This window comes from Ailuropoda melanoleuca, chromosome 4, assembly GCF_002007445.2.
Source record: "Ailuropoda melanoleuca isolate Jingjing chromosome 4, ASM200744v2, whole genome shotgun sequence".
NCBI lineage: Eukaryota > Metazoa > Chordata > Mammalia > Carnivora > Ursidae > Ailuropoda > Ailuropoda melanoleuca.
In genome coordinates this window covers 84,907,467-84,931,422 of record NC_048221.1, presented here as the reverse complement: position 1 = coordinate 84,931,422, position 23,956 = coordinate 84,907,467, and the positions used below count along the sequence as shown (strand labels likewise).

General features: G+C 40.2%; 1 long non-coding RNA gene across 2 annotated transcripts in view; it reads left to right on the top strand.

The window, feature by feature from the left end:
• LOC109490888 overlaps positions 1 to 23,956 on the top strand; it is a 43,840-nt gene that overhangs the window by 4,553 nt on the left and 15,331 nt on the right. The window contains exons 2-3 of one of the 2 annotated variants that reach the window (XR_004624913.1): positions 21,915 to 22,045; positions 22,374 to 22,495. This is a non-coding gene — a long non-coding RNA (uncharacterized LOC109490888). Of the gene's footprint in view, positions 1 to 21,914; positions 22,046 to 22,373; positions 22,562 to 23,956 lie in introns of both variants that reach the window. The other variant, XR_002144233.2, reaches the window with a different exon arrangement.

The following is a 23,956-nucleotide window of genomic DNA, read 5'->3' as shown; positions in this document are numbered from 1 at the left end:
CCAGCGGAGCAGAGAGCCCTATGTGGGGCTTGATCCCAGGACCCTGGGATCATGCCCTGAGCTGAAGGCAGATGCTTAACGACTGACCCACCCAGGCTCCCCAATCTGATTCTATTCCTATCCAATGCTTCCATTTCCCTTTTCACAAGTGTCAGACTTGTATCTGAAGACTCTTCCTGCTTGTTCCTTCTTTCTCTCCCCTTTTTCTTTCATGCCCCCAATATTATCTCTTGCACTGATCCTTTCATATTGGTATCTGCCTCCCACAGGACCCAACTGGTATACCGATTCACTCTACAAATCATAGGAAAAAGATAACTCAATTTTTTAAGTGGGCAAAAGATCCCAATAGGCACTTTACAAAACAGGATAGCCAAATGACTACCAGCATGTAAAATAAGCATATAAAAAGGTGCTCAGTCAAAAGGGAAATGTGTATATAAATGATAATAAAAGATTGCTACACCTTCATCAGAGTGGCTCAAATAAAAGAACAATACCAAGTGTTTGTGAGAATGTGAAACAAATGGAATTCCCTTAAATTTTTTGTGGAAATATAAATCAGGACAATGACCTTGGAAAATTGGCAGTATCTACTAACCCTAAAATAATAAATATCATATGATCCAGCAGTACTGCTCTTAGGTATATACCAAACAGCAATAAGTACTTATATTTATCAAAACGTAGGCAAGAATATTGAAGGCATCTTTATTTGTACTATTTAACAATATGAAAACAACTCAAATGTTCATCAACAGCAGAATACATCAACTGCAATATATTCATACTATGGATTTCTCTCCAATTATGAAAAAGAATGTATTAATGCCACACAACAACATGGACGAATCTTATAAATGAAAAGCCATACACAAAAGTGTATATACCATATGACTCCATGTATAGGCATACCTTGGAGATAATAATGAATTTTGGTTCCAGACAACCACAATAAACCAAATACCGCACTAAAGTGAGTCAAATGAATTTTTCAGTTTCCCAGTGCACATAAAAGTTATTTTTATACTATACTGTATACTGTCTATAAATATGTAATATCGTTATATCTAAAAAACCCAATGTATGTACCTTAAAAATACTTTATTGCTAAAAATACAACTATCCTCAGAGCTTTCAGCAAGTTGAAATCTTTTTGCTGGTGGAGGTCTTGCTTTGATGTTAATGGCTGCTGATCAGAGTGGTGGTTGTGGAAGGTTGGAGTGGCTGTGGTAATTTCTTAAAATAAGACACTAATGAAGTTTGCCACATTGATGGACTCTTACTTTCATGAATGATTTCTCTGGAAGTACAGTGCTGTTTGATAGCATTTTACCCACAGTAGAACTTCTTTCAAAACTGGAGTCTATCTTCTCAAACACTGATGCTGATTTATCAACTAAGTTTATTTAATATTCTTAATCCTTTGTTGCTTTCCAGCAGTCTTCCTGGCATCTTCATCAAGAGTAGAATCCATCTCAAGAAATTACTTTCTTCGCCCCTCCATAAAAAGCGACTCCTCATTTATTAGAGTTTTACCATGAGCTCACAGCAATTCAGTCCCATCTTCAGGCTCCACTTGTAGTTCTCTTGCTATTTTCACCACCTCTGCTGTTCCTTCCTCCACTGATGTCTTGAACCCGTCAAAGTCTTCCATGAGGGTTGGAATCAACTTCTTCCAAACTCATGTTAATGTTGATATTTTGAGTTCTTCCTTTGTATCATGAATATTCTTAGTGGCATCTAGAATGCTGAATCCTTTCTAAAAGCTTTTCATTTTACTTTGCCCAGATCCGTCAAAGGAATCACTATCTGTGGCAGCTCTAGCCTTATGAAATATGTTTTTTTATCTTTTTATTTAAAATTTTTTTAAAATTGCAGTATAATTGACACACAATATTGTATTAGTTTCAGGTGTACAACATCGTGATTCAACAATATATACTTTACAAAAAGCTCACCATGATAAGTGTAAATACCATCTGTCACCATACCAGGTTATCACAATATTTCTAACTATATTTCCTATGCTGCACTTTTCATCCCCATGGCTTATTTATTTTATAACTGGAAGTTTATATCTCTTAAACCCCTTTATCTATTTTGCCCATCCCCCAATCCCCTCCCCTCTGGCAACCACCAGTTCGGTCTCTGTATTTACAATCTGTTTCTGCTTTTGTTTGTTCATTTGTCTTGCTCTTTAGATTCCATGTATAAGTGAAATCATATGGTGTTTGTCTATTTCTGGCTTATTTCACTTAGCATAATACCCTCTACATCCATCCGTGTTGCAAATGATAAGATTTCATTCTTTTTTTTTAATGGTTGAGTAATACACGTGTATAACACATCTTTGTCCATTCCTCTATTGTTGGACACTTAAGTTGCTTCCATATCTTGGCTATTGTAAATAATGCTGCAAGAAACATGAAAGTGCATGTATCTTTTCAAATTAGTGTTTTTGTTATCTTCAGATAAATACCCAGAAGAGGAATTACTCGATCATACGATATTTCTATCCTTAATTTTTTGAGAAACTTCCATACAGTTTTCCTTAGTGGATGTACAAATTTACACTCCCACCAGTAGTTCCTGAGGGTTCCTTTTCCTCTGCATCCTTGCCAGCACTTCTTATTCCTTGTCTTTTTGATATTAGCCATTCTGACAGGTGTGAGGTAATATCTCACTGTGGTTTTGATTTGTATTTCCCTGATGATTAGTGATGTTGAGCATCTTTTCATGTGTCTGTTAGGTATCTATATGTCTGCTTTGGGAAAATATCTATTCAGATCTTCTGCCCATTATCTAATCAGATTTTTTTTTTGAGTTGCATGTGTTCCTTTTATATTTTAGGTATTAACACCTTATCAAATATATCATTTGCAGATATCTTCTCCCATTCTGCAGCTTGCCTTTTCATTTTGTTGATGGTTTCCTTTGCTCTGTAAAAGCTTTTTAGTTTGATGTGGTCCCAATTGTTTATTTTTGCCTCTTTCTTTTGGCTGAGGAGACATCCAGAAAAATATTGCTGAGGCCAATGACCAAGAGATGTTTTCATTTAGGAGATTTATGGTTTCAGGTCTTACATTTGGGTCTTTAATCCATTTTCACTTGATTCGTGTGTATGGTGTAGGAATGTTGTTCAGTTTCATTTTTTTTTTTTGCAAGTAGCTTCCAGTTTTACCAACACCATTTATTGAAGAGACTGTCTTTTCTCCATTGTATATTCTTGCTTCTTTTCTCCTAGATTAATTGACCCCATAAATGTAGAGGTTTTATTCTGGGATCTCTGTTTTGTTCCATTTGTGCCAGTACCATCTATTTTGTTTACTATGTCTTTGTAATATAGTTTGAAATCTGGGACTGTGATGTTTCCAGCTTTATTCTTCTTTCTCAATATTGCTTTGGCTATTTGGGGTCTTCTGCAGTTCCATACAAATTTTAGAATTATTTGTTCTAGTTCTGTGAAAAATACTACTGATATTTTGATAAGGATTACATTGAATCTGTAGATTGCTTTGAGTAATATGGACGTTTTAACAATATTCTAATCCATGAACATGGTGTATATTTCTATTTATTTATGTCATCTTTAATTTCTTTTAATAACATCTTATCGTTTTCAGAGTACAGATCTTTCACCTCCTTGGTTAAATTTATTCCGAGGCATTTTATTCTTTTTGATGCACTTGTAAATGGGATTATTACTTTATTTTTCTGCTAGTTATTAGTACATACAAACACAAGGGATTTCTATATATTAATTTTGTAACTTGCAACTTTAGTGAATCCAAATATATTTATTTTTTTACATTTATAAGATATTATTTGTGATTTTCCTGACCAAGGTGCAGTGATTTTTATCTTTAAACAAATAACTGAAAAAAGTATTCAAGAAAATAAAACAAATGGGAAATTTAACCTTTAGATTTTTTTGGCTTCATACCAACCCTATATCTAGTCAAGGAAACAGACAAACTTTGAATGAAATGTTACTAAAATGCTAGCCAAATCACAAAATGTATTTCTTAAATAATAAGACTTGAAAGTCAAAATGACTTCTTGACCTGTTGGCTGCAGGATGGATGTTGTGTTAGCGGACGTGAAAACAACATGAATCTCATTGTACCTCTCCATCAGCACACTTGGGTGACCAGGTACATTGTCTATGAGCAGTAATTTTTTGAAAGGAACCTTTTTTCTGAGCAATAGGTGTTAATAGTGGGCTTAAAATATTCAGTAAACTGTATTTAAAACAGATGTGCTGTCATCTAGGCCTTGTTCCCTTTATAGAGCACAGACAGTAGATTTAGCATAATTCTTAAGAGCCCTAGAATTTTTGGAATGGTAAATGAGTGTTGGCTTCAGCTTAAAGTCACCAGCTGCATTAGCCCTTAACAAGAGAGTCAGCCCGTCCTTTGATGCTTTGAAGCCGGACATTGACTTCTTTCTAGCTATTCAAGTCTTATCTTCTTCCAGAAGAAGGTTGTTTTGTCTACATTGACAATCCATTGTTTAGCGTAGCCATGGTCATTAATGATCTTAGCTAGATCTTCCGGGTGACTTGCTGCAGCTTCTATATCAGTACCTGCTGCTTCACTTCACACTTTTATGTTGTAGGAATTGCTTCTTTCCTTAAACCTCATGAACCAACCTTTGCTGGCTTCAGATTTTTCTTCTGCAGCTTCCTCACCCCTCAGAGCCTTCATAAAATTGAACAGTTAGGGCCTTGCTCTGGATTAGGTTTTGGCTGATTCAATTCTCTATCCAGACCACTAAAACTTGCTCCGTATCAGCAATAAGGCTGTTTCTCTTTCTTACCATTCGTGTGATCACTGGCGTCACACTTCTCATTTCCTTCGAGAACTTTTCCTTTTCATTTACAACTTGGCTAACTCTTTGGTGCAAGAGGCCTAGTTTTTGCCTTATCCTGGCTTTTGACATGCCTTCTTCATAAGCTTAATGATTTCTAGCTTTTGATTTGAAGTGAGAGAGATGTGAGCAGCGCCTGGCTGGCTCAGTTGATAGAGCATGAGACTCTTGATCTCAGAGTCATGAATTCAAGCCCCACATTGGTCATACAGCTGACTTAAAAAAAAAAAAAAGTGAGAGGGGCGCCTGGGTGGCACGGCGGTTAAGCGTCCGCCTTCGGCTCAGGGCGTGATCCCGGCGTTCTGGGATCGAGCCCCACATCAGGCTCTTCTGCTGTGGGCCTGCTTCTTCCTCTCCCACTCCCCCTGCTTGTGTTCCCTCTCTCGCTGGCTGTCTCTATCTCTGTCTCTGTCGCATAAATAAATAAAATCTTAAAAAAAAAAAAGTGAGAAACATGTGATTCTTCTTTCACTTGAACACTTAGAAGCCATGTTAGAGTTATTAATTGGCCTAACTTCAGTATTGCTGTGTCTCAGGGAATAGGGAGGCCTGAGGAGGGGGAGAGAGCTGGGGAGCCACTCACTGGTCGGTGCAGCAGTCAGAACAGACATAACATGATTAACTTTGCCATCTTTATATGATTACAGTCTGCAGGGCCCCAAACGATTATAATCATAATATCACTGATTGCAGATCACCATAACAAATGGAATAATAATGAAAAAGTTTGAAATATTGTGAGAACTACCAAGATGTGACACACAGACATGAAGTGAGCAAATGCTGTTGGAAAAATAGTTCCAGTAGACTTGCTTGATGCAGGGTTACCACAAACGTTTGATTTGTAAAAAAGAAAAAAAAAAGCAACATCTGCAAAGTACAATAAAGTGAAGAGCAGTAAAACAAGATATGTCTCTATATCAAGTTCAAAAAAACAGATAAAACTAATTTTTGTGATGGAGGACAGAATGTTGGGTAACTGGGGTGAATATTGATGAGAAGGCCCAAGGGAGCCTTCTGAGTTGCTAGAAATTTTTTACAGGATGCCTGTCTCCTAGTCTCTGTGGGAGGGTAGGAGCCTAACTTCAGTAAATGCTGGTTAACAAGCATAGATGGCCCCTTCCCATTTTTTATAAATCCCCACATCCCTGACTGCTCATTTCCCCTCCCTGTTTCCCCCTTCTCCATTGAAAATGCCCAGTCACCTCTGCACAAATCAAAGTTGAGTTCAGTTTACACTGGACTCTCTTCCCTATTTCAATACCACTTTAGAGTTTGGATAGTTTTGTTTTGTTTTGTTTTGTTTTGTTTTAATTTAAGGTTTATTTATTTGTTTGTTTGTTTATTTATTTTAGACTGCATGCACCCTTACATGCGTGCTGGCACAGGGGGAGGGAGAGGGACAAGCAGACTCCACGCTGAGTGTGGAGCCCCACTGGGGGCTTAACTCCACGACTCTGAGATCATGACCTGAGCTGAAACCAGGAGTGATACTCAGCCAACTGAGCCACCCAGGCACCCCTGGCTTTGTATATCCTTAATGTGGATTACATATATTTAAAAACGGAGCTGTACTGGTTTGTAAAGACTTGTACACCTTATGTATGTTATACCTCAGTTTTTAAAAGTATCTGAATAGACTTGTGAATAACTTTCCCCACAAGGGCCACACAACCTGCATAGCCTTTCCTTGAGACCCTGCTTACCATCTGTCTCCCTTCTCTCCACCTCCTACCACACGCATTTTCACACTTCAGTATACAGGAGGGCTTTACAGAATCCCTTAGCCAGATAGGCTGTTCCTCCTTTGTGCTTCGTGAGCAACTTCGGTCGTTTGGGTGAAATTCAAAACTGGACCCTGTACGCTGAGGACAAGGAGAGACTGAAGAAAGGCACACCACTCCACATTGGTAAATTGCAGGTTCAGTAAGCAAGGGAACTTACAAACAAGGTTTGTCTTGGGCAGCTGCATGACAAGTAGATCTCCACGACCACTTGCCAGATTCTTAAAAGTTTATATTGAGGCCTTAATGGGGTTCAGTCACGTACAAAGTGCAGATGGTCTCAACAACACATTACTCTTTTACGGCCACGTCCTTGAAATAGCTCCTTGTGTGGGATGGTGACTAGAATCTATATTCCAAGGACAGGGAAAAGGGTAAAGAGCCTCTGATTGCTGAGCTTGAGGGTCAACTGGTGGTCATGTCTTCTCAACCTCTTCTAACATCTGTGCAACATAAAGAACAGCATATTACCTATCATCCTGCTTATCACACTGAACTGTAGTTTTCTGGTCATGTGCCTGGTTCCCTGACTAAAATATAAAATCCTTGAAAGCAGAGACTCTCTTATTCCTGGTGGCTGGTATATATAGCAGATGTTCAATGTTTGCTGAATGAGTTATCCTGATTAGGGATCAATACCTTTGTTCTTTGAGCCTGCTTGGGTTATTAAACATCCCACCATGTCTGATCTTTAGTGTGTGGTGTATCGTACACCTTGCATTTGGATAGCTCTTCTGAGCCTATGGGGGGGGCGGTTGATTTTATTGTGAAACTTTGCTATAAACACATCTGTTCAGTTTGATAACAGGCATCCTTTTTCTTAAAAAGCAATTTCATTTTTTATCTCTCACTCTCTTTCATATTCTTCTGGGCTCATAGACCCACAACACATCTATTTACGAATCAGATTTGTTTGTTTCTTGAGAGATATGACTTCTTGATTGCTGCATCATTAAAAAAAGATTTTATGTGTTTAAGGCCTGTTCTTTAGTATCAAGGACAATGATTCTTCACCTTATCAGATCAGTGTCCACTGTTTTATTTATTTATTTTTTTAAAGATTTTATTTATTTATTTGACAGAGAGAGAGAGAGACAGCCAGCTAGAGAGGGAACACAAGCAGGGGGAGTGGGAGAGGAAGAAGCAGGCTCCCAGCGGAGGAGTCTGATGTGGGGCTTGATCCCAGAATGCTGGGATCACGCCCTGAGCCGAAGGCAGACGCTTAACAACTGAGCCACCCAGGCACCCCCACTGTTTTATAACTTATATTTGTAACATCCCCTTTACTATCCTGAAGTGAAATTTATAGATAAAATCTACCTCACATGTATCTTTTCAAACAAATAAAACAATGCTCTAACAATATCGAGGAGAACTAAAAAGCCATTTATAAAAAAAAATAATACTTCAGTGTGTAAATGTTTGGTGTGAATAATGGGAAATATGTATATTTAGGTTTCTGCCCCCAGTTCCTGGCACAGAGCTCCTTAAATCCCTTGGAATCTCCTGAGTGATAGCAGTGTCTTTTGTTCTAATGACGCAGCTCTGTGTGAGCTCCTGGTTGGCTCCTGGATGGTCACCAAAAAGACCAAGCTGCAATTAGAAGCTTGGATTATTCAGCCCCACCTGTTCTCCAAAGAGGGAAGAGGGGCTGGAAACGGAGTTGATAATTGATCATGCCTGTGTGATGAAGCCTCCATAAAAATCCCAATATGATGGAGTTCAGAGAGCTTCCAGGTTGGTGAACACGTGGCAGCTCCAGAAGAGTAGCTTGCCTGGAGAGAGCTTGGAAGCTCTCCTCCCTTCCCACGTACCTTGCTCTGTGTATCTGTGCATCTGGCTGTTCATCCGTATCCTTTATCACATCCTTTATTATATAATAAGCTGGTAAATGTAAGTAAATGTTTCCTTGAGTTCTGTGAGCTGTTCTAACAGACAATTGAATCCAAGGGGGAGGAGATATGAGAACTTCTGGTATGTAGCCAAGTCAGACAGGTTATAGGTAACTGGGGGACCTACTACTTGTAGTTGGCGTCTGAAGTGGGGGCAGTCTTGTGGGACTGAGCCCTTAAATCTGTGGGATCTGATGCTTTCTCTGGGTAGATAGTGTCAGAATTGAGTTAAATTGTAAGACATCTAGCTGGTGTAACACAGAATTGTTTGGCGTGTAAAAAAATCCCACACATCTGGTATCAGAAGTTGTGGGTTTGATGGTGGTATGAGAGTAAAGGAAGAAAACTGAGTTTTTCTTTTCTTTTTTTTTTTTTTTTAAGATCTTATTTATTTGAGAGAGTAGGCAGGAGGACGAGCAGAGGGAAAGGGATAAGCAGACTCTGTGCTGAGCATGGAGCCCTGTGTGGGGCTTGATCCAACAACGCTGAGATCATGACCTGAGCCGAAATCAAGAGCCCGTTGCTTAACCAACTGAGCCACTTAGGTGCCCCCAGAATTGAGTTTTTCTTTACACACTTGGGTTTGACTACATTAAAAGACTTAATGAGAGGGGTGCCTGGGTGGCTTATTTGGTTAACCGTTTGCCTTCGGCTCAGGTCATGATCCCAGGGTCCTGGTATCAAGTCCCCCATCGGCCTCCTTGCTCAGCAGGGAGCCTCCTTCTCCCTCTGCCTGCTGCTCCCCCTGCTTGTGTTCTCTCTCTCTCTGACAAATAAATAAATAAAATATTTTTTAAAAAATAAAAGACGTAATGAGGTTTTCAAATGTTTGTGCCTACGTGTTAGCATCACAGTGAATGTGAGTGCTGCACATGCAGCCTGATGCTGATGTTTTGTATTGGTGAGCTGTCAGAGTTCGATTTTACAACTTTGAAAAAGTTTTCTAATTAAACAACCTTTTGATTTACACAGTAGTTGCATTCCTGGGAGAATTCAGTGTATATGAAAACCATATGAAAAATATTTTGTGCTTATATGTAAAATGGAATTGTGTTCCAAGCTTATAATAGATTTTTCACCTACATGCATGTGAGTATCAGGTGAGACACTGGGAAAGCATAAGGATAAGGGCCAACTTTTGGCTATGCCAGACTCTCCTTAGAAGGCGTGTAGCATCTCTAACCCCACCCACAGTCAATGCCCACCGTGCCCCCAAATCATTTTGACAATTTGGTCACAGATTTCCAAAATATCCCAAGTGGTTTGAAATAGTTGTTCTTAAATTTTGGTAGTCATAAGAATCACTTGGGGGTGGGACACCTTTGGCTCAGGTCATGATCCCAGAGTCCTGGGATCAAGTCCCACAGTGGGCTTCTTGCTCAGTGGGGAGCCTGCTTCTCCCTCTGCCTGCTGCTCCCCCTGCTTGTACACACACACACTCTCTTTGACAAAGAAATAAAATCTTTAAATAATGATACTAATAATAACCACAATGATCCTGTTCATCAGATTCAATGTCTCTCCCTCAAGTAATTCTGGATGAACATTGCCAAATTGCTTCTCTTTGAAACCCCTTCAATCTATGTTACCTTCCCTCTGTGGCACAGTTTATGTAGATATATTTTGCATCAATGTAGGCAACAGTTATTTTACAAGAAATTAAGCCTTATCAAGACTATACTCGGGGTGCATGGTTGGCTCAGTCGGTGGAGCATATGACTCTTGATCTCAGGGGGCTGGGAGTTTGAGCCCCATGTTGAGTGTAGAGATGACTTAAAAATAAAAAATATTTTTTTAAAAAAGGACTACACTCTAGTCCCAATTAGAGTACTCTCAAGTCAGGACAGAGAGTTGCATTAGTTGGACTCAGCCATTAGGAGTGGATTTTACCCGTGCTATTGGCAAACCAGCTGCCCTCTTCCTGTCCCCACTCCTCCCCTGTTGACTTATTACTCAGTGAGCATTATTTATGATCTCTGAAATCCACTTCCATGAATTTAAGAAGTTGTAAAAGACAAAAGTCAGGGGGAAACACCTCATAAAGGGCAAGGATTAGGATGTACAAATCAGTTTTGAAGAGCCCTAGAACCATTTCCACTTTTTTCAGCTTACTGAAGCATTCTTTTATATGGCTGCAGTACTCTTGGCAGGAGATAATACTTATGCAGGGCAGATATTATTTGGATAAGTGGAGAGAAGAGAAGGAGAGAAAGAGAAAAAAACTGAGTGTTGGAGAGACCAGGACAATAGAAGCAGAGGGCGTGTGGCACACAACGCTAGCTGACTTCTCTTCTTTTTCTTTATTAGCTGTAGCTTGGCATATGATTGCTTAGCTGTGCTGTATCTCCCAACTTCCCTTGAGTACAAGTGATATGTGCTTGCCCATCCCTAGGCAGAGACTTTCAGATAGTGAGCCTGGTTGTTTTTTTTTTTTTTTGCTTTTTCAAAGACTAAAAAGATGTCCTGTGATCCATATTCAGCCCTATTATTGAGGAAAATGTCCGGGAGGTTATGATTGAGAAACAAAATGGAAGGAATCCGTGTGACTGCATGGAGCAGCCTGGAACTCAGACAATAAATTAAGAAATGAATTTCTGTCTTTTCTGAGCCACTTGGGTCTCTTTGTTATAGCAGCTAGCATAACATTAACTAATATGAATATATTTTGAGAAAACAGGGAAATAAGTGTAAAATTTGGTAGTGGAAGGATTAGAAATGCTGGGAGGAGTGGTTTAGTTTTATCTTGTAGACGGTGGAGAAAATTGCAAGGTTTTATTTTTGGGTTTTTTGTTGTTGTTGTTGTTTGTTTTTTTAAGTAAACTCTACATCCAGCATGGGCCTTGAACTCACAACCCCAAGATCAAGAGTCGCATGCTCTACCAACTGAGCCAGCTAGGTGCCCTGAAAATTCTGAGTTCTAGGGGCGCCTGGGTGGCACTGCGGTTAAGCGTCTGCCTTCGGCTCAGGGCGTGATCCCGGTGTTATGGGATCGAGCCCCACATCAGGCTCCTCCGCTATGAGCCTGCTTCTTCCTCTCCCACTCCCCCTGCTTGTGTTCCCTCTCTCGCTGGCTGTCTCTATCTCTGTCACATAAAGAAATAAAATCTTAAAAAAAAAAAAAGAAAAAGAAAAAAGAAAATTCTGAGTTCTTAAACCTTAACTTAAAGCTATGATGAAGGAAATGAGACTGGTAGCATAAAGCCTCTATGAAGAGGTTATTGCTGTGAAAAAGCGTGAGCCTGGAACAGACCAGGATTATTGAATGTGGAAATGAAGGAAAAATGAAGAGGAAGGAAAACAAGAGACATTACAAAGTGAAGTTATAGGCCTTGGTGACCGACTAGTTATACGGAATTAAGGAGAACCAGGAGGCAAAGAAAAGTCCCAAATTTCTAATCTGGAAAAGTGCTGATACAGCAGGAGTTCCTGGCAGGAAAATAGAAATATGTAGATTAACTTTAAAAAATTATAAATAGTTTAGAATGTGACAGAAGACCCAGATCTTGCCATCACCAATGTTGCCTATGGTCCCTCCTATCCAACATGAGTCCATGTACCACCATTTCTAAAGCAAACTTTAGGGGCAAGGGACAGTCCCTAAAGGAGGGACTGTAGCTCTGAGAAACCTGCCCACTCACCTATTTTCATTTAAGGAACTGAAACATAAGGCTTGTGAACACCCAGAGAAATGAAATCTTAGTACATGAAAACTCTAAAAAGGAATCATAAAACACTCATTTTTCAAATGCCTCTCTCTGTAATCTCTGTGTTTATGTTGTCTGGGTGTATAGTATTATATATGCTGGCTTTGCATGTGTCACGCTGCCTGGCAGTATGACACAGCATACTAACTTGGTTTCTGTAACAGTAGTAATACCTGATGTTTCACAAACATGTGATTCAATAATTACTTGCACAGATTTAGAATTAGCATTTTTCAGAACTGCTAATAAAGCCATCATTAAAGTCATATGGTATTTCTGATATGTCTCAACAGAGGATAGTTAAATATTGAGGTTGGAAGGAACCTTAAAGAAATTGAGGCACAGAAAACTTAAGTACTTTGTGCATGTTCGTGCAGCTAGTTAGTTGCTGAGTTGAGATTTGAAACTAGACCTCCAAACTCTTGGTTTGGATCTTTTCCCCCCTGCCACATTGCATTTCCAAATGTGACTTAAGACATAAAGCAACATAAAAGTATTTGTTAGCTAACTAGCAGCCATAATCTCACTAAGAAAAATGCTAACGTATAGAGTACTTAGCATTCATAGGCTCTATATCTTTCAAGACTCTCATTTTTCCCCAACGGTTCTTAATTGACCATCTCTGTGGGAAAAGTAAAAATAAGTCCTTTAACATGTTTTATTAAAGGCATTGACCGTGTCTTATGCACCATTTCTTCCCTCCAAGGTTTAGCACAGTTCTCTGAGTATTGTGGATGCTCAGTAAATACCATTTTTTATAAGATTTTATTTATCTATTTGAGAGAAAGAGTCTATGAGCTGGGCGAGGGTGAGTGGAGTTCCACACAGGGCTCAGCCCCATGACCCTGAAATCAGGACCTGAGCCAAAACCAAGAGTTGAATGCTTAACCAACTGAGCCACCAGGTGCCCCATGCTCATTAAGTATCTAATGAAATATAAATTCTTATACGTTGAATCACTCCAGTAGTGATATGAGTAACAATGTATCATCACTGGGCATTAGATATTCTCTCTCTTTATATATATATATGTAGGTTTATATATATATATATATAATATATATAGGTTTATATATATAAATACACATTTATATATATATAGGTTTATATATATAGTTTTATGTATATGATGTATATATATTATATAATATATATAATAGTACAAGATTCAACTCTCTGACCCTAAAAAGGTAAGTAATTATGCCTGCAGAGGGGCATATAGTGATTATAGTAAGACAAATACCAAAATCATGGACTTAATATGATAAAAGCAACCCAACAAATTCTTTAATAATATTCAAAGCCCTTAATTTTTGCTAAAAATTTTTATTTTAAAATTACAGCATCAAGGCGTGCCTGGATGGCTCAGTCCATTAAGCATCCGACTCTATTTCAGCTCAGGTCATGATCTCAGGTTCATGAGATTGAGCCCGGTGTGGGGCTCCTCAGTCAATGGGGAGTCTGCTTAAGTTTCTTACTCTTCCTGTCTCCCTTTCTCCCTCCCCCCACCTCTCTATCTCAAATACAAAAATAAATATTTTAAAAAGATTGCAGCATCAAAAATATATATCTAAAATATCCTAAAGAAAGATTGGAGAAAAAAATGACCTGTAATTCTACCTCACTACTACAAAGGACACCAATGTGCAAGTGTGAGAATGCATTGCTCCCTTCCAGAGCTTTTTTATATGCAAGATTTGATGTATTTCTTCTGCTATTGCTTGATCATAGCAAAAAATTAAAGCACAGAAAATGAGACTCAATTAAAATACTTTCACCCCCAACCCCATGCAAAAAATATCCAAGGGTAATGGTTGGCAGTATATCCTCACATAACTTTTTAAAAAATTTTATATAGCTGGGGTGCCTGGGTGGCTCAGTCATTAAGCATCTGCCTTCAGCTCAGGGCATGATCCTGGCGTTCTGGGATTGAGCCCCTCATCAGGCTTCTCTGCTGGGAGCCTGCTTCTTCCTCTCCCACTCTCCCTGCTTGTGTTCCCTCTCTCACCAGCTGTCTCTCTCTGTCAAATAAATAAATAAAATCTTTAAAAAAATTTTTTATATAGCTACAGTCATGAATACATACATAAAATTTGGTAGACTTTTAAAAAAATATACTATTCATATTTTCCTGTGTTGCTATCATTTTATATGTGTGTTTTTGGGTTTTTTATTCATTCGTTTGCTACATAGTTGTTATACTAACCTGTTTAAGGAAGGAAGTTGGTGGGGCGCCTGAGTGGCTCAGTGGGTTAAGCATCTGCCTTTGTCTCGGGTCCTGGTCCCAGGGTCCTGGGATTGAATCCCACACGGAGCCCCACATCGGGCTCCCTGCTCTGTGGGGAGCCTGCTTCTCCCTCTCCCGCTCCCCCTGCTTGTGTGCTCACTCTCTCGCTCTCTCTCTCTGTCAAATAAATAAAATCTTTAAAAAAAAAAAAAAAAGGAAGGAAGTTGTCTAGAGAATAGCTGTCCTAGGAAACTGGAAATTGTTCTAAAGTTTATAGGTCTTAATGAGGATAAAAGCCAGATTTTGTATGACCATGGAGTGGCAAAGTTGGAAAAATAGGAAATTATGATCTGAAAGTTGAACTTTCTAAGTGCAGCATAAGAAGGGCTTATATTTGTTTTTGGTTTTTTTAAAGATTTTATTCATTTATTTGAGAGAGAGTGTGCAAGCAAGAGAGCAGCAGAGGGAGAGCGAGAAGCAGACTCCCCACTGAGTAGGGAGCCTGATATGGGGCTCCATCCCAGGGCCTTGAGATCATGACCTGAGCTGAAGGCAGCCGTTTAACCAACTGAGCCACCCAGGTGCCCCAAAAGGCTTATATTTGTGATCTAGCAACTGAGATTGAAGACAAGCATAACTTTCATCTAATAATTTAATTATTCTAAATATTTCAACTAATATTTGCAGCCAACTATCAAAAACTCTAATGAGGTTCAAAATGTAATAAACCTAATTTTGGATTTTCTAGATGGAACTTTTTCATTTTTGTAGCAAATGTATACACATTTATCTATATTTAGTTATTAAAAATGATAGCTCAATATTATAAATCATAGAATTATACTTTAATACTACTGGGTATGTTTTGAATACATTTTTTGCCTTAAACTTAAATTATGTAGGTCATATCATTTCTCTAAGTGATTCTTGTTGGGTTCTGTATATATAATGCCAAGCACTGTGCTGGGCCCTTGGAATACAGAGGAGAAATTATGTCTCAGCACCAAAGACCTTCCAGTTAGTGGGGACACAGACCTGCCATTTCAATATAGGATAATTAGAGCTGAAATAAGAGGGACAGGAGACAATAGAGCATGGAGTCTTTTTTTCCTGCTTTGCTGAGCCCAGAAGACCTCCCCTTCTCTCCAACACAGTATCACACTTTGTCACCTAGGCCTCAAATAGGACAGCTTATGCCCAAAGTCTCACAGAATCTATCATGAATATGATTCCTTTATCTTTTGGCTCTAACCCCCTCCTCTGCTGTGACTCTAAATCATCAGCAGGCTGATGATAGTGACAGATGCCATCCCGTCTCCTCTACTGGCCTTCCTTTCCCATCTGTCTCTTGAACCTCCTTATACCACAACACTCATATTTCTGCTGCCACAAAACAGATTTCACCATATAAATGAACTCATGTTGGAGGAAGTAGAGAGTGAAAGTGGCATCTAACTTCATTTTTAGCGTTTGAGCTCCAGTGAGAACACCCTGGTAGTGCAGGAGAGAAAGCTCACCTGCTCAGCAACATGGAAGATGGATTAAGGGAAGTGCAAGGCTAGAGGCAGGTGATTGTTAGGGAAAATAGTTGTAATAATGGTGGGGAGAGAAGGTAAGTGCTTGATTTGAGGCAGTGGCTTTGGAAAATAGATGTTTAGGGAGGTAGGTAAATAGAACTGCCAGGTTTCTGCTTTGAGCAACTGTATTAATTGTGGTGCCATTCAATGATCTAGGAGCTCCAGGGGAGGGGAATGTCTACCTTTGTATTACAATAAATCCAAATATTAAAAGGCCCCCTGTCTATCATTCTTTCCCCTCTTCCCCCTTTTTAACAGAGCCTTGATTTTGTTTGGCTAATCTACCCTGCTACTAATGCCAACTTCGTTTTTAACCCAGTCACGATAATCCCATCTTGAGCCAAAGACTGGTTTAGAAATTGGCAAATGATACAATTCTGACTAATATGGGAGGGGAAATTTGCTGGGGAGATTCTGGAATACATTTTTTTCATTGATGAAAAGAGAGACCCAGGAATTCACTAGACTTTGCTTTGTCTGCATGTGACAAATAAACTAGAGAAGCCATTTTAAGACCACGAATTAAAAATAAAAGCAACATGCTGAAGATGTTAGAGCAGAAAGATTTAGGAGGAATCTGAGTTTTCGATGACACAGTTAACTACTGAGTTGGAATCATCTCACCTCAGACTCCTTGTTATATGAGATAATAAATATTCCCATATGGTTTAAGCCAGTTGAGTTGAGGCTCCCGTTTGCAGCCCAGAACAATTTAAGAAATATAGAACTATCCCTAAAAGAGAATTATAGCTAGGCTTGTGATTACTTGGGAATAAGATCTTTGGGGCTGGATCCTCCATAGTGCAGCCCATGGCCAAGAGCAGTTTAAGTTCACTACTGAGAAGGTGAACCAACTCTTTGAGGTCTGAGATCTTGGAAAATGGTCCCCACTAAAATATGTATTTCTTTCAGGTGGGCATTTAATTCTATCTTATTAAATTAAGATAGTACTTTAATTTTCACTTCCTGTATTATGGTTACTGTATGCATACTGTTGCTTAAGACCACTAGCAGATTCAGAAATAGAACACAGTGCCTAGGCCAAAATGGAAGTTTACAACTTCGACAAAGCCCTTTGACAAAGAGTACAGGAAATAAAAGTCAACCAAACAGGAAGTAAGCAGAATAGAACAGAGCAGCCGGAAATATTTGAGCCTGGCATAAAAATTAATCTATCTGCAGAACACGTAAGACCCAAGCAAAACATTTAAAGCTGAAATCTTTAATTTGTAAACATTTTAAGGGGATCATGAAAGAGAGAAGAAAACACAAAGAAGTGAAAGGAAGAGAGAAATAATGCGTTTCACTGAAGTTAATTATTATATAAACCAAAGAATGTCTTCTGCATAGATAATGGCAGTTGAAAACCTTTCTGCAAATTCCTTGACCCTTCTCCCAAGAGGAGGTGGATACTGTGGCCCCTCGCTTTGAATCTGGGCAAAATCTTAATGACTGGTTAACCAGTGAATTATGGCAGAAGTGACATTATATGACTTTCCAGGCAAGGTCATAAAAGGTGGTGCAGGGGCACGTGGGTGGCTCAGTCAGTTAAACATCGGACTCTTGATTTCAGCTCAGGTCATGATCTCAGAGTTGTGATATCAAGCCCAGTGTTGGATTCCATACCCTGCTTAAGATTCTCTCTGTCTCTCTCTCTCTCAGGATGCCTGGGTGGCTTAGTTGGTTAAGTGTCTCCCTTCAGCTCAGATCATGATCCCAGACTCCTGGGATCCAGTCCTGCATGGGACTCCTTGCTCATTGGGGAACCTGCTTCTTTCTCTGTGCTTGCTCTTTCTCTCTCTGTGATAGATAGGTAGATAGATAGATTTAGAAAATAAAATCTTTAAAAAAATATAAACTTGAAAAATGTTTCTCTCTCTCTCCCTCTTCCTCTGCCCCTCCCCCCAAAAAAGATGGTGCAGATTCCACCAGGCTTGTTGGACCCCACATTAGAGCCATAAGCCACTGTGTAAGAAGCATTACCACCCTGAGGTCACCATCCAGTGAGGAAGCACAAGCTAACCCATGCAGACAGACCACATGGAGAGCCCCCCTTACATGGTGAAAGAGAGGTGCCCTGGCATCCCTCGCCTACCAATGCCCATTCTTTTAGCTCCTGCAAGTGCAGGAGAGATCCTAAGGCAGACCAGCTAGTGGAACTCTTCCTGGATTCCTGACCCACAGAAACCTTGAGAGATAATAAAATGATGATTGTTTTAAGCCAGTGAACTTTGGGGTGGTTTGTTATGCAACCATAGATAACCAGAACAATAGATGAGTTGATTTAAATGCTATGGCTCTTTATTAAGTATGGAAAGAACCCAAGGGCCCATTAGACTTTGGTAGAGCTAATTACCATGACAAGCAAAGTAAAGTGTTGGTTTCCTGTCAAAGGATCTGTTACCAATAATAAAAACAAATAATCGGTGAGACCAAGTAAGATTCTTTAAAAATCTCAATTCTGGGGGCGCCTGGGTGGCACAGCGGTTAAGCGTCTGCCTTCGGCTCAGGGCGTGATCCCGGTGTTCTGGGATCAAGCCCCACATCAGGCTCCTCCACTATGAGCCTGCCTCTTCCTCTCCCACTCCCACTGCTTGTGTTCCCTCTCTCGCTGGCTGTCTCTATCTCTGTCAAATAAATAAATAAAATCTTTAAAAAAAAAAATAAAATAAAAATAAAAATAAAAATCTCAATTCTGAAAGAACTACATTTTAGTTAATGTGACATGTTAAAAGATTATGCCGTATTTCTAAAGGGCAATTTGTGTAAGTAATTTTCTTTTTACCACTTTTTATTCCTGTTTCAGAGATTCGTATTATAGTAGTGCCCCCCTTATCTGTGGTTATCTGTGGGGCTATGTCCTATGACTGCCAGCGGATGCCTGAAACCATGGCTAGTACTGAACCCTGTGTACACTATATTCTTTCCTGTACATACACCCCTATGCTAGAGCTTAATTTATAAGTTAGGCACAGTAAGACATTAACAACAATAATGAATAATGAAATAGAACAATTTTAACATGTACGGTAATAAAAGTTATGTGAATGTGCTCTCTCTCTCTCTCTCTCTCAAAATAGCTTGTGTGGTGCTGTACTCACCCTTCCTCTTCTTGTGATGATGTGAGATGGCAAAATGCCTATGGGATGAGATGATGTGGAAATCGCGAGGCATTGTAACTTAGCATTAGGCTACTATTTTTCCTTCTGACAATAGGTCAGAGAAAGGATCATCTGCTTCTAGACCTCAGTTGACCATGGGTAACTGAAACCATGGCAGGCAAAACGCGGGTGAGGGGAGGAGGGGACTATTTTACCAGCAAACTGTGACAGATATTTGGGCTGATTCCTGCCTTGTCAACTCAGCTACTCAAAGAGCTACGAGCCAGGATGCTCAGCATGTCTGTTCACTGGGGCCCAGTTTCCTGATATCAGGATGTTTAGTCACAGAACATTTCTGGAGGGAAAGTCCAGGACGTTTTTAGTCCACATAGGACATGTAGCCAGTGGGGCCACAACTGTGGGCTAAATTTCAGGATAGGAAAGATTTATGTCAGAGAAGTCAAAGCCTCCTATGGCTCACGCTTCTGGTATTAGTTCTTGTTCTTGTTTTATTATTATTTTTTAATATTTTATTTATTTATTTGACAGAGAGAGAGACAGCAAGCGAGAGAGGGAACACAAGCAGGGGGAGTGGGAGAGGAAGAAGCAGGCCCTCAGCAGAGGAGCACGACGTGAGGCTCGATCCCAGAATGCCAGGATCACGGCCAGAGCCGAAGGCAGACACTTAACGACTGAGCCACCCATGCGCCCCTTGTTCTTGTTTTAAAGTATTGAAAGAAAATGAAATAAAAATTAAGATCAATGAAAGCAAGTATAGAAAAGTAACATGGGACATGTATATAAAATGTCTAGAATAAACAGATCCACAGAGATGGAAAATTGATTAGGTGCTTCCTAGGGCTGGAGTCTGCTTGAGATTCTCCCCCTCTCTCCTTCTCCCTCTGACCCTTTCCCCCAAAATAAATAAATACATCTTTTTAAAAAAATAACATAATAGTAATTGACTATAATATTTTTTTTGTAATACAGGCCTATTGATGACAAAAATTGAATTCTTTTTTCGGCGATAACATTTCACTTAACTGAGGTTCAAAGTTAATATTCTCTATCCTCAAATTGACTGCAGATGTTCTTCTGAAGAAAAAAGAGTTCTTAGCTCATGAGCCGTGTAAAAACAGGCAGTGAGCTGGATTTGGCCAATGGACCATAGTTTGCCAATTGCTGCTCTTAAGGACTATATGCCTTTTTTTTTTTTTTTAAAGATTTTACTTATTTATTTGACAGAGAGAGACAGCCAGCGAGAGAGAGAACACAAGCAGGGGGAATGGGAGAGGAAGAAGCAGGCTCCCAGCGGAAGAGCCTGATGTGGGACTCCATCCCAGAGCACCGGGATCACGCCCTGAGCCGAAGGCAGATGCTTAACGACTGCGCCACCCAGGCGCCCCTTAAGGACTATATTCCTCAAGGCTGGTTTATTAGTTTCCCATGGCTTCTGTAACAAAGTACCACAGACTGGGTAGCTTAAAACAACAGAAATGTACTATCTCATAGTTCTAGAGGCCAGAAATCTGAAATCAATGTGGCAGAGCCATGCTCCCTCCAGAGGCTCTGGGGGAGAATACTTCCTTGCCTCTTCTAGCATCTGGTAGCCCTACGTGTTCTTGGCTTGTGACAGTATCACTCCAATCCCTGCCTCTGTCTTCTTGTAGCCACCTTCCCTCTCTGTCTGTGTCTGTGTTTCTTCTCCTATTCCTAGAGGGATACCAGTCATACCCTAATTCAGTATGACCTCATTTAACTAAATACATTTGCAATGACGCTATTTCTAGATAAGAGCATATTCGCTGGTACTGGACTTGAACATATCTTATTGGGGTACACAGTTCAGCCCACAACAGCAACGGACTTGGGTAGAGAGCCCTGAAGGATCCTGGGGTCAAAGGTGTCTTCCTTATTATGTACCTTCAAGAATAATGATGTTATTGATGACTACCCGATCTGGCTCAGTTCTCAACCTAGGGAGCATTTCAAACCTGGAGCACAGAGCACCACCCGTCATGGTTCCCACAGCTCTAAACACTTGCACAGTTATTTTTTATTGTTTTAAGGTCCTTAGATACTAGTTAGGTGCTTTCATTTAAAAATATGTCACTTGGCGCCTGGGTGGCACAGTTGTTGAACGTCTGCCTTCGGCTCAGGGCGTGATCCCGGCATTCTGGGATCGAGCCCCACATCAGGCTCCTCCGCTGGGAGCCTGCTTCTTCCTCTCCCACTCCCCCTGCTTGTGTTCCCTCTCTCGTTGGCTGTCTCTGTTAAATAAATAAATAAAATCTAAAAAAAAAAAAAATATATATATATATATATATATGTCACTTGGGATGCCTGGCTGCCTCTGTCAGTGAAGTGTGCAGCTCCTGACTGCAAGGTCATAAGTTCGAGCCCCACGTAGGGTGTAGAGCCTACTTAAAAAATAAAGGTAAAAATAAAAATATGTCACTTACTATTAGAAAAATGACTAGACTTCATTCTATACTAGAATGAATGTTTCTTAGCTGTTTTGAACTTCCTGGAAGCTTCATGATACATCTGAGATTCTAGAAAGTGGGCAAGTTTGTCTCTTGTATTGTGTTTACACCTTAAGACTTTTTTAAAAAGCCATTATTATGGTCCATACAAGAGTTAATGGTGGCTTATACCAAGGTTGTAGCAGATGGAAAGAGGATGGGTGGATTAATGATCTGTTCCTATAACTCTATAGTGGGGGATCTATAGTGTTTGAAAATTTGTATATTTAAGGGTGAAGAAGAAGGTGTCCAGAATGACTTTCAAGTTTCCAGCAACTGGATGGAGAGTGGTACGATAGAATGAGATAGGGAACATTGGAAGAAGTTCGGTGTAGAAAGAGGAAGATCAAGAGTTTGGCATAGGTATGTTTATTCTGAGCAGCTTGCTAAATAATACAGCTTTCTATACGGAGCTGAAACTGGAGATATAAATTTGAGAGTGGTTGTGGGATTTAAGGGGACCCATGAATAATGCCCCCTATCTTCTGAATTCAGAGCAACAGAGAAATAGTTCTTAGGGAACAAAATCTCAACTTTTTAATTTATTATTATTATTATTATTATTATTATTAAAAATCTCAGCTTTTTAATTGGTTAAACTGGGTTGTAGAATACAGCTTTGATTAGTAGACAAAACTGGGTTTTTAAATATCTTCCCACTGATATTAAACCTATTGGCCTCCAACTGCAGACTTCCCTGTTGCAGAAACAGAGCCTGGCCCAGCAAAATTGTGTCATGTGGGAGAGAGGACTGGGTGCCTGCTGCAGGGGGCACAGATCCAGACAGAGAAGAGGAGAGGCACCAAGCTGTGTGTGAGCCACTCCTCCTGGGGCAAGGACTGAGTGTTTCAGCAGGAAACACATGGTATACTCAAAGAGGTAATTGAGGGAAATATAGCAAAGGGATTATTTACAGAGTCATGGGCAAGGTTAAGGGTAGCAACGAAGGATGTAGAAGCATCCAGGAACTCCATACAGGGAAGTTGTAGTGAGGATCAGAGAAGGGAGCTCTTACCAGAACTCAGTGAGAGCTCTAGCCAAGGCCTAGGTGCTGCCCAATAGGAATGTGGCAGGGGAAAGGAGCCAGTGCCAAAACTGGCCCTGACTGCCCCCAGGGTGAGGGTAGGCTGCGGGGGAAGATAAGCACCTGTCTACATGCCCATCCCATCATCTGAATTCACTCCTGTTGGCCAGACCTCCAGGAAACTAGGGGACTATACTGACCATGGAATGCAGTCCATAGTGGTCAGCCTGCCCAGGCACAGAGCAGAGCAGAAAAGGGTGGGGAATGCCCAATCAGAAAATCACCAGCATGTTGTTAGTAAGGACTGGAGAGAGGACAAGAGGTGTCATTTGGTGGTTCAGATGTGGCAGAGAACTTCCCTGAGGTGAGGATTGGAAAGCTGTTGTATGGCTCCCACCTCTACACTGGGACCCTACCATCCAATGCTCCTTTGGGTCCCTTCTTCAACCATCAATGGGTAGTTTAGCCTTTACTCCCAGAAGGCTGTGAAATGGGAGCAGAACAGTTCTTTAATTAAATGCCCACTGCACCCTAGGGTGAAAAGAGGATCACTATCCTCATTCCTATCTCATATTTGCTCAGTTGTTTTGTCCAGCTGGTTTACCAGAAGCCATGCAATGGGATCAGATGACAATATAAACATATGACAATATGATGTTTGACAGGGATGCAACACCAATTAAATTGAAATGTCCCATATAACCTTCCATTACAGTGTTTCATCAATACTAAGAGGTAAACATTTTTTTTTTCACATTTTAACCTCTCTAAAATGGAGAGTCAAATGACAATCTCATTCCCCAGGCAGCTGTTACAATGGTGGTGTCATTGCCTGCTAAGTGCATCAAAACTGGATGAATGGGTCTCAGCAGCTTAGAAGAAAACCCAGCAGCCAATGTCTCTTATATGTTCCATGTTGGAACCCAAAGGGTTAACAGGACATAGCCAATTACTCCAGCACCAGCCCTACACCTGAGAAACCTGAGAATTTCTGTAAAACGCTCCATCACCAGCACTCTTGATGACATAGAAGGTGACACTGTCTGAGATCACACAGGCCACTCTGATTTAAAAAGTGGCTCAGCCATAGAGACAGAAGGTGAATTAGTGGTTGTGGGTAGGAGAGTGGGGGCAGTGGGCTGGGGAATGACAGCTAATGGGTGCAGGGTTTCTTTTTGGGGTGATGGAGATGTTCTGTAATACATAGTGGTGACGGTGAGTATATTAAAAACCACTGAACAGTATACTTT